The 14,658-nt window shown below is 50.3% G+C and overlaps 1 protein-coding gene across 1 annotated transcript in view; it reads left to right on the top strand.

The window, feature by feature from the left end:
• MAEL (maelstrom spermatogenic transposon silencer) overlaps positions 1-14,658 on the top strand; it is a 1,183,486-nt gene that overhangs the window by 772,683 nt on the left and 396,145 nt on the right. The gene's annotated exons all lie outside the window — the stretch shown is intronic.

Raw genomic sequence — 14,658 nt, 5'->3', positions numbered from 1 at the left:
TGTAGAACAGTGTTCGTCTATCACTAATGGTAAACTGCTCCATTACTACGTCCCACAATTTTATTATCCACAACACTTTTGTTGCAGTGGTCTAACCTAACCCATATCTTGGGTATGAAACGCATTGCCGCTTCCTTTAGCAATATTATCAGTTGCTAGTCCAACAGAAGCCTCCCCTCCTTATCCCGAGCCGCCGAGAGTGCTAAAATAGGGTTTCTGGAACCAGGTAGCGACCATAGAATGTATTGTTGACCAAAATTACAGAATTCACTCACTACTGGACAGGACCACCATATGTGGATGGTTGGTACTTTCCTTCCCACAATCCCTCCTGCAAAATAGTTAGTCTTGGTAATTGGATGCATCATCTATGGTGGTTACTACAATCTACATGACAATGTATACTGTTGCTCTGAGATTTGATGACTGGACGACAGTCCCCCAATTATTCCAACATGGGGTCTTGCACGGATTCACATACTCGTGAAGATTCCCTTTCAGTCTGGGAATCCTCAGTAAAAAAAGTAGTTTAGCTTTAAACTGGAACTGCTTGTCTCCTCTGTAGCCGGTCCGTGTCCTTTGGGTCATACTGCCCCATCCAATGACTCGTCCTCTTAAGCTCCATCCCTGGTGGCCATCTTCAGATTTTACCACACGTTTCTAGTGTTAGGATTCCTCGTGCTTCGTACTTAAATAGTTCTTTATTAGCCTAGCCGTTTTCAAGAAATCTTCCGTCTTTGTTAATCGTCATGTGACTACCGACAGTTGGCACCTGTTTGCAGAGATCTTAAATCCACCCCCAGATCTTAAGCCCATGGCACCACAGGCTCAGATTTGGTACTGCACCTTGACCATGGCGGTGGCATGAAGAAAATCATATTTAGGTCCTGTGATAGCTGCGGCCTGAAGAGGTGCCAATCCTTGATGTAGATATTGCAGTGTATTTGCTGTCTTCATCCAGACCATGTGAACAATTGCTAAATAGGTCAATCCTTTTCGTCGAAGACTCTGAAGGACCGCCACCGGAAGTTGGTGGCATGAGTCGAGGAAGGGTATGGCCTCTAATGGGGTCTATGGGCATAGTCATGCCTCTTCCAGGACCGGCCGGTCCACTGAGCGTACTCCCTCTGGTAAGAAGAGGTCAAGGTCCTCTGAGGATGCTTCTCTGGTGAAGATACAAAAGAAGACTAAATCCCACTCTCCAACTTCCTTGTGAACTGTCTCTGCAGCAGCGGGACCCAGTTATGAGAAGGTTTAGTTGCCAAAGAGCCTACCAGTCGATGGGTTACCTCAGTCTGCGAGGAAATCGTTGGCCTTGTGGTCCAAGCACAGGTACTGTCCAAGACTAACAACTAATCTACAGACCGGTCATCGGTTTCACAGTTGATGCCCTTGTCGACAGGAGCCTTTTTGACTGCTTCATCCAGACAGTCAGCCTGCCAGCTATCTGGTCGACCACTATCTGCAAAGTCCAGTCTTCCTTTGACGATACTACCCCTAAAGGCTCGTCAACAACTGTCACCTTTACCTCTGACAGTCAATATACCCAGGGTTTATATGCCTCCTAGCCCAGTCGGCAGTTGCAACGACAATCCCGTACACAATGGCAGCCATCTACACTGTAGCTGAAGAGGACCTACCAGAAGATTTTTATTTGGATCAGGAAGGGGGCCATGGGGAACCCGACCCATACCTCATCTAGGGTCACTGACCCGTGGGCCTTAGCCCTCCAAGGGGCTTGGCCCAGTTCTTGCTTTACAAGCGGCTCCTGCGCCAAGAGATATGTCCCTGGACACTGTAACCACCCTGCGCACTCTGGTGGCAGAAATTAAGACTGCTCACTGCTTCTGTCCTTGCTCTGGCCAGGAGTCCTCCAAGGCACCCCATCCCCCTTCTCCAGCATCAGCTGACACTGCCTCAAGGCCCATGTTACCCCTCGTCCTGTGCCAGCGGCTCTGCCTTCTGTGGTGGTGGAACTAGTATAAACTGGCACAGGCACCACCAGTACTCGTACAGATGAGTTTGACTTTCTGCGGATGGGGCACCTCTAGATGTCGCCAGGGCCTCTTCCTCTCCCAACGAAATTGGCTTTTCCACAGCATGGGGTCTGGCATTGATTCACATGCTTATGAATATTCCCCGTCAGGCTGGGAATCCTCAGTAAAATAGTTTCACTTTCACTTACAAAATTGTTTCTCCCATAAACCAATCCCTGTCCTCTGGGTCATACTGCCCCCAGCCAATGACGGCCCTCTGCCCAAGCCCCTCCTCTGGCAGCCATCTTCCGATTTTTACTAAACGCTTCAGTGTTGGGAGTCCTCGAGTTTTGCTCTGTGAGCTACTTCTTGAATTTTCTTCATGGAAAAAGGTTCTATTTTTGTTCCAAAAGAGCCTGTGTGCACATCTCTCCATCTGCTGACATTGGGGATCCGGTGTCAGTGATTTTCAGCACTCCTCAAGGGCGAATATCTAGAGGTTTCTAGAAGGCTATCGAAGTAGGCGTACTTTGCGCCCTCCAACCATTCCAGAGCAGAAGGGAGATCCCTCTTCAAACTCTGCCCCAAGTGCGGTCTGCGGAATATGTTTGCGGAGGACAAACACATACAGTGCCTCTACTGCCTGCAGCCAGACCACAAGGAAGAGGATTGTGACGGGCACAGTAGAATGGCGGTGTGTTGCGAGGGCGCCTCATCTGTGGGAGCCCAAGATGAGGCCAAGCACACGTCCGGGTCCTCCAATTGAATTCCTTCTGGAAGAGGAAGGTGTGCAGTCCCGCTAAGCTGCGGGCGAAACCAGAGAAGCCGTGGACTCAGAAGGCCGATCGGCACAAGAAAAGTCTCTGTCGATGATGGAGCTGGTGGTGGCTACTCTTTCGAAAGCTATGAGCTGACCCAGAGCGTTGAAGTTGTCCCTAACTCCAAGGCGAGAAGCGGCAGTAGTGACTTTGATAAGGTCTGCCGGCACTCAGGAGAAGGGGGACACCTTCTCTGAACACAGTGTGAAGATTGACTTATGGACCTGGTGGGCAGAGGTTCAGAAGGCTAGCCTAGTTTCTTGGAACTGGGTAACCTTCTGGACAAGCGATACCATTCAAGGTAGCATTGGCGGTGGTCAAGACTAGGTCTCAGGAGGGGTGAGGTTGACTGAAAGATCTCAATGAACACCAGAGTAAAGGATACTTGCAATCACTGGTGTGTGTATATGTAATCCTGGGCGCAACGGCACTCCGGCTGTGCTCGTAAGGAAAGACAACAATCTTTTCACAAATCCACCGCCAGTCAGTGTTTTTCAATGCAGCCAAAAGCATCCTTTATTAGAAAAAGTACATGGACAAAGGAAGGCAGCAGCAGTTTAAAACAAAAAAGGAACGACGCGTTTCGCCCTGCTCGGGCTTCGTCTATATATGTGTATGTATATTCAAGGCCTTTGAAGTTCAACACAGTAAAAATCACAGTAACACTTCTAAACAAACACAATCCTACTAAAATACATATATACAAGACCAAGTGGCCTAAGGGGTTAATGCACGAAATGGGTCCACAACCTAAAAAGGGAAGGAAGCGGGTGGTGCAGAGAGTCTTTAGGCAATTATGCAGTAATCTCAGTCCTAACTGAAAGGCAGTCCAGTGCCTACGATGAGAGCCTATTGCTCAAATGTACTTACAATGCTGGCGCACGCGGTAGTGCAGATTGGCGAAGCAGCTTTTTTTGTAGGGTCTGCAACAACTCAGGGAGGCAGGTTAGGTGATGCAGAATAAGTTCCCACTATTCGAGGAGGGTCTCCTCAACAGGGCAGAACAGGTTCCAAAAGTTGGGGTATAGTTTGATAGCTCAGGCTATCTGAAAAAAGGAGAGTGGCCCTCAGGGGACACTTGTGCATAAAAAGAGTTGGATGCGCTAGGGACCACTGGTAAGGGTTGCTAGTACTTGCTGACCCCTGGCGCACTCCAGACCAAACTTCGGCAGTCGAGGCCAATTTGGTTGCAGATTCAAATGAGGCAATTCTGTGGCTTTCAGCTGCAAAGTTACAGCGTTGATTCTCACAGTGCTGATTTATCCGCTACTGGTGGATGGATTTGGCCAGTTTCACTATCGGGCTTCAGGGGGGAAGCGGGGCACAGCAGCAGTGCACCTGCAAAATTCATAACCATGCCTGGGCGACACAGTAACCGCATTCACTATGGATCAGGCTCTTTACTCCAGACCTAGGAACGCCAAGTGTGCTATATTCGGTGCGAGTGCCATGAACAAAGCTAGGGTCTGTATCAGGGCAAAGGTCGTGCGCAAGCTGGTCAGGCCATTGGTTGGCCCAGGGACACTTCCGAGAAGGCTTCCTTGCAGGGTTTGATGAAGGTGCCTAGACTAGGTAGTCCCACTATTCCAGTGGGTCGAAGCGTCTTCGCAGACCTAGTTCGATCAGATGCAGAGGGGGTCCAGTGGGACAATGGGCTCAGGGTGCCAAACCTTCCAGCGGATCACCAGTGGTTCCTTGACTCCCCTTCTTTGGTTCAGGATCCTTGGTTCCTATCCTTTGTTCAGTGAGCACTCGAGCTAAACCTGGCATGCGTGTTTGGAGCCTTCTCTTCAAAAATCTCCTTCGCGCCAAAACGTATACCCAATGGGAGATCTGCTCACATACATGCACACCATACATGGACCACGGTGGTCCCAGGCATTGACAGCACACCAGACTCTCTGGCACCCAGGATGTGTATTGGGACCAGACAGTACAACCCACATCCTGGCAGCGCACACAAGGCATGCAGAAGCCTGCAAAAGCTTGTCGTTTCACAGGAGAATGCATGCCCAAATAAGGACTGTCTATGTCGGCTCGACCTTGGGAAGGTGGAAGGGGCAAGATGGCCAAAGGACAGGACAAAGGACCTAGTGGCATGACCATTTTGGAGCCAGGCCACCTATTTGTGCCAAATACGGTAGACAGTTTACCTGGCAGTAAAGGGTTAAAATTACATGAAGATAAGCTACCACCAGCCCTGTCCAAGGCACATCCACACTTCTCGTAAAAAATCCTTTGAGAGTATCTAGGGCCTTTTGAAATGACTAAAAGACCAAAGTGCACTGTACTGTAAGGTACATTGTGCACTTGGAACATGTTGCAGAATAGTTGCAACATTGACAAGGACTTAGGGAAACAAAGGCTCACAGTACTGACTGCCTTTAAGGGCATGTCAGTTTCCCCAGAATAAAGTGAGTGAAAAGCCCAGGGGAATGCAGCAGAAGGCTGTGCTCCACTGGCAGTCAGATTATGGTGTTTAACAGCAGTGAAAAGTTGGGGGGTGAAGCGGGGGGCATCACAACTGGAGGGAAAACGGCTGGGTGGGGTAAGGAGGCCCGAATCAATCCCAGGCGAGGGATCAACCCGTGATCCATCCTTTCACAGAGGACGAGGATATGGAGTCCCTGCACACGGTACTCGTGGAAGGGGACGAGGGCGCAGGGCCAAGTGTTCCGATCATGCCAGTTCCTCAAAGGGATGTCTCTGGACATCCTATCTACTCTCCACACCTTGGTGTTGGCGATCCAGAAGAGGATGCCACAAGGGCATGTTCCAACTGTCTCCCCGGCCCCTGATCAACTGCCTGCGAAGAAAAGAAAGCGCCATCGGACTCAATTTTCAGCCTCCACACCCACGTCTGGTTTCATCTCCCCCAGCATACCCAGATACGACAACGGACAACAACATTGCCGGAGCGGACAGCGGGTCCCCGCAGCCTAGGGCGTCCCCACCGGACGAGGTGGGATCGTTCCATTCTATGATCACCAAAGCCTCTGAGCTGTTCCAGCTCGTGCCCGAGGTGTCAAAGGCTTCCTGTACCAGAGGCGTGAGGCCAAGAGGAAGACCATTCTGGTGGTACCCCTCCTGGTCAACGTGTGGCAGGAGGGCCTGGCCCTTTTGAAGAACCCTTCCACGGATCAAGCCAAGAGGCTGGAGAAGTACTGTGCATCGGAATCCACACCCAAGTGCCTGAGGGCGCAACCATCCCTGGATTCAGTGGTTTCGGCAACCATAAGGAAGCGGTCATCTAACCCATCCTCATCTTCCGTCCTTCCGGACAGCGAGGGCAAGAAGTTGCACGCCATTGGGTGGAGGGTAAATTACACTGCAGCGTCCACCATCAAGGCGGCCAGCGCACTGGCAATCCAAGGCCGGTACGACAGGGAGCTGTGGTATAAGCTGCGGCATATTCTAGAGTTCCTCCCTGATGACAAGAGGATGGAGGCGATCACACTCGTCCAGGAGGGAGAGGTGGCGTCAGATCACGCCATTAGTTGCCGACACAGGGTTCTACCAGATGGGGGAACAGGGTCTGCCTTAGTCGCTAAGGCTGGATGAGGCCAGGAATTTCCATCAGGAGCTCCAAACGAAGGTACTGGACATGCCTTTCGATGGGGATAACCTTTTCAGAAAGGCAGTCGACGAGTCCCTACAGGCCATCAAGGTGGATACAGAGACGGACCGTTGCCTGGGCATGCTCCAACAGCACCCCTATTCCTTTTTATCCTCGAGAGGAAAGTCGGGCAGGTCGTCCAGTTTTCGCCGCCTTGTGCCATCCAGATCCACAAATCGGGAACGCCACAGAGGCTGTTCCCAGGCCTTAGGAGGAGTTTAGCGTTGTTGGCAGCAGGGCAGGATGCAAACTCAAGCCTGAACCGGCCAAGGCGTTCGGAGGGGGGGTGGGCACACCCACCTGTGCACCCTGGTGGGAGGCTGGCTAGATTTGTCAGTGAGTGGCAAAAGATCACTGACAGATGGGTGCTCTTGGAGGAAATACGGGCCATGCTGCGAAAAGGGGTGATGGAGCTGGTCTCCCAGCGACTCCAGGGCTCTGGAGTCTACTCCAGATACTTCTTGGTAAGAAAGAAGACGGGGGTGGGATCGGATCTGGATGCCCATTCTAGACCTGCAACGTCTAAACAATGAAGACAGCCACGGTGCGGACCATAAAGTCATTTCTCGCCATGATGTCCTGCATCTACCTCATCTGGCTCTGCAAGTTACACATGCAACCTCTTCAGGAGTTCCTGGATGCTCGCTGGCTGCAGGTGTCTGGAAACTTCGCGGACACGATCACTAAGTTCTGTCCGACGATAAATGGTGGGGCATCGGCTCCAACATCACCCGTGGCACGGGGTTTCAGAACCCTCCATTCCAGGAGACGGTCATGACGGACGCTTCCCTGGAAGGCTGGGGAGCCCACACAGATGTCTCCATGCCAGAGGCCTGTGGATGGCAGAGGAACTATCTCCATATCAAACATTCTGGAGCTGCCGGCAGTGTTCTGGGCCCTCAAGTTTTTCCTTCCGTCCCTGAAGGGCTAAGTGGGGAGTATCTTCACGGACAACACACATCAGGAAACGAGGGGGCACGCGCTCTCCGGCCCTCCAAGGAAGCGCAGGAACTGTGGCGCTAGGAACGAATGTTCCTTGTTCCTCTTCACTTAGCGGGAGTGAAGAACACCATTGCAGACTTCCTAGCAGGAAGTTGTGCTCCTGCCACAAGTGAGCACTTCGGCAGGACCAAGTGGGCCAGGCCCCAGATGGACCAGTTTGCGAATGCGGCGAACTCCAAATGCCAGACATTCACCAGCAGATTCCATCAGCCGAGGAGCCTGGGGGATGCGTTCTCCTTCCCGTGGGAAGGTATGTTCCTGTACGCGTGTCCTCCATTGCCTCTACTGCTAAAAGTCTTCAACAGACTCGGTGTCCATGCAGGATGATACTCATCGCCACGGCGTGGCAGAGGCAGATTTGGTACCCCAACCTTCTCAGCCAGCTTCGCCAATCATGCTACCGGCGGTCCAGGATCTTCTCTCCAGAGAGGGAGGTGCAATCCTGCATCACGACCCAGGATCACGCTGGGCTTGGCTCCTTTAGCACTAGTTTGGAGGATACGAGTTGCTGGCTGACTGCAGGGAGGTCCCCACCAAGACAAGGGCAGCGTCGACTCTGAAGTGCTACAGTCACAAGTGGAAGCATTTCGCTACATGGTGCAAGTCGCAGAAGATTACCACGCAGAAGATTACCCCTCTGAAGGTCACGGCCCAGCAGATGCTTCTGTACTTGCTATTCTTGGCCAAGGCCGGTCTGGCGCACGCATCTATAAAGGTACATCTGGCGGCTATCTCCCCCTAGACCACATCTCCAGGAAGATTGCCACTTTGGTCTCATTGACTCGTCAAGGAGTTCCTCAAAGGACTTTTTCAATTTTTCCTACTGGTGAAGACCCCTGCCCGAGCTTGTGAACTCCTTGTTCTGCTGACAAGGCTCATGGGGGGGGGGGGGGAGTGCAGGGGAGGGGTCTTCAAGCCTATGCATCAGGCCCCTCTAGTTCCTCTCGTGGAAAACGGCCTTCCTCATGGCCATCACCTCTGCCAGGCGGGCAGGTGAGATACAGGCCCTGTCCTGCAAACAGCCATACCTGACTTTTCACGTATCCAGGTTGGTGCTGCTGACTCACCCCTCCTTCATGCCAAAGTTTCTGTCGGCATTCCACCTCAACGCACCTTTGGCTTGTTTTCCCAAAACCATCGTCTCTGGCTGAGAGGGTTTTGCACTCGCTGGATGTTGCTCATGCCCTGAGGTTCTACATGAAAGTTTTCGAAAGACTTCACAGCTGTTCATGAACTTTGGTCCTGTGAACCATGGGATTGCTTTGTCCAAGACTTCCATCTCAAGGTGAGACTCTGGCTGCCTCATGCACTGTCATCGGTTGGCGAAGTGACTGCTGCCCAGCCGCCCAAGTGCCCATTCCACCAGATCTATTGCTGCGACAGCGTTCCTGGCTGGTATGCCCCTGCTGGACATTTGCAGGGCTGCTACATTGAGGTCCACGCACACCTTCACAAAGTTCTACTGCGTCGATAGGGATTCCAGGAAGGAGTCCAGAGTTGTCCAAGTAGTGCAGTGCAATGCAACCTGTTCGCTTGAGGTGTCTATTCCAGAGCTAAGAGTACATTTCTGCTGTTGAGCCTTGGCACCTCTCATGGTTGTATGTTGTACTGCTCTGTATTCGTTGTTCATGCGCATGTGAATCCATGCCAAATCCCATGCTGGAGAAGGAACCAGTTACTTACCTATAACTATTGTTCTCTGCATTTGTCTGGCACAGATTCACATGCGAACCCTCCCTCCTTCCCAATCTGTGGCTCTTCTTGGTCGTACTGTGTAAAGACTGGAGGGGGTATCTGTACCCCTGCTCTCTATATGGCAGAAGCGAAGCACAGAGCACCCCAGCCAAGGTTCTCTATTTTGGTATCGTGGTCGAACAACCAAGGCTTAAGCTCTCAGGAGGTGATGCTGGCTGTTAAGTACAGTGTAGTCCCCAAGCCCCCACAAAGTAATGTCCACACTGTTAGTGAAAACAGTCTTTATATAAATAAGGTTCAATGTTATTTACACAATCTCCAAAACACACATTGTACTCTGGCAATACTATAATGGCAAATATACAGATCTACATGGTACCACTCTTCACTATGGATTCCTTTTGAAATGCAGCAACTGCTAATAGTTCATATGGCATACGAATTCGATTATAAGATGAATCAATGATAGATTGCAGAAAGAAAGCAAGTTAAATCAAGCAATGGCAGAATACTGGGTCCCTACCAACTAGACAGTTCTGTTTGTGGATCCCCCCACTGGGGCAACCTGTAAATAAAGTATTGACAAGCCCAGTCCAGTTGGACTTAAAATAGTCTCAATTTCTGCGAAAGGTTCTATGGCCCGTTCATCGGTGAGTAGTCAACGGGCCCTTGAGTGCAGGAGCCTCAAGTCGTCGAGGTTCGGTGAAGAAAGAGGTGAACACTGTAGTCAGAGGCAGCCGCTTTGGTTCTTGCAGTGCTCATTAATGATATGTTGAAAACGTCCTGCAAGCTGAGGCGTGCGGTGCACCTCGACGACGATAGTTTGTTGCTGCAAAGAATTACTGAAGAACTTGGGCCCAGCAAGGGCGTTTGGTCGTCTGCGTCTCTGTGGTCTTCGGGTGGCGGGAAACCCACCAGTAGATTTTCCTCAGTCGTCGGCGCCTTGACTTTCTCTAACAGGACAAAGCGGTCGTCGAGGCTGAGCAAGGGAGTCCTTGTTTCTATGGTTCTTGGGCAAAGGAGCACAGACTCCGGACGGCGGTCGTCGACTGTGATGGACTTCAATGTCTGGGCGCTTCGCTTCCTGATTCCACGGTGGTCTTGTCTCCGGTCGGCAGTCTTTTGAGTACTGACTTCCAGGGAGCTTTGGCACGATGGTCCCTCGTAAGCTCGGGAAGATGTCTCCTAGCCAGGTCCTCTCTTGGATAAGTTCCTTGACCGTCACGCAGCTTTCAGATTAGCGATGGACAGCTGCAGCAATTCTTCTCCCAGCGTGCTTCAAGGTTAAGCATCAAGTACCAACTTCAGCTTCTGAACGATTTCCATCAGTGAGAGGTCCCCAGATATACTGTTGATCTCCCATTCACTCTGCTGGGTCACACTCAGGCAACCAATCATTCAGAAGGGCCTTCACGGAGACAGCCAATCAGGCTCACAGTGCATTCAGGCCACTCCCTTCTCTGCAGACACTACAAGGAATGTGTATTGGGACATGTACTCAGCTATTCAGCACTGCAAACTGCATTCATTCCAGTTTCGGGCAGGGCTGACGCAGTCATTGTCACCCACCAGATACTAGACACCCATAAAATGAAATACGTATTTCTCACACTCGATTCACCCAGGTCCCACCCCACGGGTGTACTCACAACATAGTCATTGGGAAGGCTCCAGCCAGTCTGGCCAGGACCCCCTCCCCCCTTCACAACCCCACCCCCCACCAGTGGGCCATACACAGGTGCCCAAAAACATACACCAGGAGTACAGGGTCGTACTCCCACCCATGTGTGCCATAAGGGTATCCCAAGGGTCTGATCACTGAGACCAAAAAGAGGAAGAGCTGCACCGCCAGGAGTCCCACGTAAACTCCTGCGCGGAAAACAAGACCGAACATACATGATAAACGGACTAAAGGACTAGGATATGGAGGCCCTGTCCCTCCAATGCATTTCCAGCATCACATACTGCCACTTTACGTGCTTACCAAATCTGAAGATGAATGCCAGAGGAGGGGCTTAGGGAGAGGACTGTCATTTCCTGGGGGGCAGTATGACCCAGACAACAGTCATTGGTTTACGGGGGAGAAATAGTTTTGTAGGTGAAACTGGTTTTGTTTTAATGAGGATTCCCAGTCGGACTGGGAATATTAATGAGCATGTGAATCCATACCAGACCCATGCTGGAGAACCATAATTACAGGTAAGTAACTTGTTCCTTACTCCACTTCGAAAGCTGCCAAACCCTTCAACTCAGTTCCAGACGAAAAGAAAAAGGAGGATTTACTCTGAGGAGCAGGACCATTGTATCGGTCCCTTTGTTAGATGACATATGGGAGGATGGCTTACCATCATGAAGGCTCCTAATACCGTGCTTGATAAACCTGACTGGTTGGAGAAAAACCTGGTTGCCTCAGGTCTGAGATTTAGAGAACCTTTCAGCAACGGCACTGGGAGCACAGACGGAGTCCACAGGAGATTACGAACACTGCGGCGAAGAACCAGCACTTGTATGATTCCTACAGCCACTAAAAGACAAAAGAACACCGCGGGGTACCCATCCTGAGTCCGGCCTATTAACAACAGCATAATAGAGAAGCACACCAGCACAAAACGGCAGTGTACTGTTCCATCCAGAATGCATTTTCAAATGCACGAGGAGTGAATAGCCAGCGGTGCTTTGCTCTACGCTGGATTTCAGCCACACTGACCCAAAGACTGAATTATTCGAAAGATTGTACTTCGATATTCCTCCTGAACCTTCTTCGATGACCTATGGAGTCCCTCCCTTGATACTGAGTCTCAAACGAATCTTGGACCATTCATAGGACCAGAAAAGTTTTGGACAATCAATCCGCATGAAAACGTGCATTAAGCCTTTGTATTTGCTATTTGGCTTTCTAGTTAATTTTTTCTTGTTTGACCTTGCAATAATCAAATTGTGGTCGTTACTAGAAGAATTGTACCCTAACTAATACCATCCTTAGGTTATTATTTTTGGGTTTGGTAGACGGCAGACTACCCCTGATGAATTTCTGTTCACCTTACTTACACACACACACGTCCAGAAAGAAACATGTTGGGAAAGTGATGAAAGAATTAGAATTAATGTAGTGCGTGATTAAGTTTATTTTGGGTACACCGTACAACACTACCCGGGAATGACCCCAAATCCTGATTCACTCCCGGTTTTCACACAATCTGTTATTTGGCATCTGTTAATTTTTTTTTGTGTTTTTTCTGTTTATTCTGCTGTTTTACCTCCTAATTTGTAGGGGTACATGTTAGCATTTGCACTTTATACCATTTGTTTGGTTAATGAAGTTTTTTCTTTGATTTTGAATGCACCTCTGGTTTTAATGATTTAATTAATAAATGATATATATTTTTGTAAACTTGTTTGGCATCTGAAATGCATTTGTTGATTGACGCTGCAGGTATTGGGACGCCAATTGAAAAGGGAACAGAACAAGCCCCTTGGCACTGTTTTGTTTGCCGCTCTAGGCTTTGCCTAAAACTTGATGTGCTAAGCAGAGGGCTAATCCTCTTAGCTCCCCTAAGGTGTTTTTTCGTGCCTCAGGTCTCCGCCTTCAATGGGTTGCTTTTCTCCCGCAGATTCCTCATGATGAATAACCATCTCCTTAGCTTTGCTGTTAGGCATTTTTTCAACAGGGGGGGGGCGTAGAGTTCCTCGACTCGATCAATCATGTCTGGCTTTTGATAGTCGTTCCAGACATGTCCGGCGTGTGTGTATATACACACACCATGTCACCCCATGCCTCAGTTCCTTTTTTCTGCGCACTTGTGCACTGCATCGAGAACACGACTTGAGTTTACTTGACGTTCTTATTGTAATTTGTATGCTTTTTTTTTTTCTTCTGAAACCATGACTTGCTGTAGTCCCGCAGGATTTCGGGCTTCAAGCGATGCCGTGATTGCAAGGCCAAAATGTCTGTCTGACCGACCCCCATGACGTCTGTTGTGAATAGCATCCAGATACCATAGGCAGAGTCCTGCGCGTCATGCGTAAAGATGCAGATGAAATCCATGCGTGAGAGGGCTGGGAAACTGGCTTTGGGCTGACCTGTCAAATCTCCAGCGCGCTCGCTCATCTGGTTCTCTGAGGCAAAGACTGAGGATCCCACACCTGTCAAGAGGAAAGATCAACACCGGCAATAGAAGTTGCCAGCCCTATGGCTGGAAGGTGCCGATCCTGCATGCCAGGCAAGGGCAGTGGCGCTTCTCGTGTCCCATAAGGGGCCTCTGGAGGCCAACAAGCAGCGGCAGGGTCACCCGCGTCCTCTAAGCTGCTTTGATTTTCCCCTCCCACGAGGCACTGGTTGATGGCCAGTTGGTAGGGCATTGGCCCCAGTAGCAGGAAATGACTCCTGACGCCCGAGCTCTGCAGTTGCTTGGGTGTGGTTATAGTTTTACAAAGGTAGTGGGCGCCCCTCTCTCGCAAGAACAGACATGATAACCTGTTCATTGGTTATTAACCACTTGAGAGTTCGCAGCCACTGCTTTTACTCACTGTGCCTTTCACAGATGGGAAATATCCATTTGCATATCAGTCTTTGTCCTGCCCAGGGGCAGTCCAGCACCGAAATACAATGGCAATTCCAATTCCGCAATGGCGGCAAGTACAACAACCAGGAGATTTGCTTGGTTGAGAAAGTCTGGTTTTGCCCCAGATGTGCAAGCCAGGCTCTTGAACATGCCATTGTTCGGGAAAAAGTCGGATGACAGTTTAGAGAAACTGCAAACTTCAAAAGTAGCAGCAAAATTCCTAGGCGCTGCAATCCGTCAGACACCTTTTCGTCCCACAGGAACCTCTGCGAGGGGCAAGTCCTTTCGCTTCTACTCCGCATTCGGAAGAGGTATAGGATGTCTGGCTCAAAGGGGACAAAAGAACTACCCGAGGTGGACGGGGTAGATATTCAAAAGCCGCAGCAACAGCATGTGCCTCTTTACCATCGGCATCCGCATCAGCCGCTCCAAAACCACTCTGAGGACTTCCCTCACAGGATACCTGTAGGAGGCAGGTTGACTCAACATCTGGCGGAATGGCAGGCTATCACGTCAGATGCTTGGGCATTGGAAACAGTTGCCCAAGGTTACTGCCTGCCTCTCCTACGCATACCTCCAGAGTCATCCACCGGGGATCAGTTCTCAAAGCTCCAGATCCGCTCCTCTTGCAGGAAATTTTCGACCTGCTAGAGAAAGGTGCCATAGAACCGGTACCGGTTGCGGAGAGGAACAAGGGCTGGTACTCCCCTTATTTTCTCATTCCAAAGAAAGACTGAGGACTGAGACCCATTTTGGACTTGCGAGAATTGAACAAATTCCTCAGGAAAGACAAATTCAAGATGGCCACTCTTTCTCAGATCCTCCAGGCCCTTCAGTTCCAGGACTGGTTGGTATCTCTGGACCTTCAGGATGCTTATTTCCATGTGCCTATCCATCTCAAACACAGGAAATACCTGAGGTTCGCAATTGGCAACTCTCACTATCAATTTCGAGTGCTGCCATTTGGGCTGACCTCCGCCCCGAGGGTC

Source organism: Ambystoma mexicanum, chromosome 7p, assembly GCF_040938575.1.
Source record: "Ambystoma mexicanum isolate Mex_15411 chromosome 7p, UKY_AmexF1_1, whole genome shotgun sequence".
Lineage (NCBI taxonomy): Eukaryota > Metazoa > Chordata > Amphibia > Caudata > Ambystomatidae > Ambystoma > Ambystoma mexicanum.
The sequence above is the reverse complement of the archived record's forward strand: the minus strand, read 5'-3'. Positions and strand labels throughout refer to the sequence as shown.